The sequence below is a fragment of the Pongo abelii genome, chromosome 1 (genome assembly GCF_028885655.2).
Source record: "Pongo abelii isolate AG06213 chromosome 1, NHGRI_mPonAbe1-v2.0_pri, whole genome shotgun sequence".
Taxonomy (NCBI): Eukaryota; Metazoa; Chordata; class Mammalia; order Primates; family Hominidae; genus Pongo; species Pongo abelii.
Window position 1 is genome coordinate 89,357,342 of NC_071985.2, and position 1,612 is coordinate 89,358,953.

Below are 1,612 nucleotides of genomic sequence, written 5' to 3' on the forward strand. Positions count from 1 at the left end.
TCAGGGAAAACAAAATTATAGTCTAGATATACTGTATTAATGGACTGAAGGGAGAAAATTAGGGCCAGTGGATGGATACTGCTTGTATTAATTCAGAATGTAGTATCCCTCAGAGATTTAAGGAGGGGGTGTTGTGCACTGGAAAAAGTACTAGTTTTCAAGTCAGGCAGACCTTGTTTAATTCCAGACTCTTGGCAAAATTTTATGTCAGTCTTAGTTTTCTCACTTAAAAAATTGTGGTAATATGTATTCTGCCTGTTACATAAGTTTGGAAACGTAATGTAGCAAAAGGTCTGTAAATAACTTTGCAGCACCTCACCTAAGAGCTGTCTATGGTTGATTTTAAATTGGGTATTCTAGGTCAGGTTTGGCATACTTTCCTTCTTTCTTTTTCTTTTCTTTTGAGGCAGAGTCTCACTCTGTTGCCTAGGCTAGAGTGCAGTGGCGCAATCTCGGCTCACTGCAACCTCCGCCTCCCGGGTTCAAACAATTCTGCCTCAGCCTCTCGAGTAGCTGGGATTACAGGCACACAGCACCACGCCCGCCTAATTTTTGTATTTTTAGTAGAGACGGGGTTTCACTATGTTGGTCAGGCTGGTCTCGAACTCCTGACCTCATGATCCACCTGCCTCAGCCTCTCAAAGTGCTGGGATTACAGGTGTGAGCCACTGTGCCCGGCTCAAGGGTTGGCATACTTTCTGTAAAGGGCTAGAGAATAAATTTTTCAGGTTCTGCAGGTCTCTATACAATGATACCACTCCAGTTCTATTGGGAAAGCATCCATAGACAATGATCATGGCTGTGTTCCAATGAACCTTCTTTTTTGGACACTAAAATGTGAATTTTATATAATTTTCATGTGTTGTGACATAATTATGAAATCTTTTTCAAGCATTTAAAAATGTAAAAACAGCTGGGCGTGGTGGCTCACGCTTGTAATCCTAGCACTCTGGGAGGCCAAGGCAGGTGAATCACCTGAGGTCAGGAGTTCAAGACCAGCCTGGCCAACATGGTGAAACCCTGTCTCCCTGTCTCTACTAAAAATACAAAAAATTAGCCAGGTGCGGTGGCAGGTGCCTGTAATCCCAGCCACTTGGGAGGCTGAGATAGGGGAGTCACTTGAACCTGAGAGGCGGAGGTTGCAGTGAACCGAGATTGCACCACTGGGCGACAGAGTGAGACTCCAGTCCAAAAAAAAAAAAAGTAAAAATGATTTTTATATATCAGGCTGTGCAAAAACAGGTGATGGGTTGGTAATTGGCAATTAATCATGATTGAAAATCTTTTTTTTTTTTTTTTTTTTTTAATGGAGTCTGGCTCTCGCCCAGGCTGGAGTGCAGTGACAGAATCTCGGCTCACTGCAAGCTCCGCCTCCTGGGTTCACACCATTCTCCTGCCTCAGCCTCCCAAGTAGCTGGGACTACAGGTGCCCGCCACAATGCCCAGCTAATGTTTTGTATTTTTAGTAGAGATGGGGTTTCTCCATGTGGTCAGGCTGGTCTTGAACTCCTGACCTTAGGTGATCCACCCGCCTCAGCCTCCCAAAGTGCTGGGATTACAGGCGTGAGCCACTGTGCCCAGCCTGAAAATCTGTGTTGACTCTCTCAAAAAA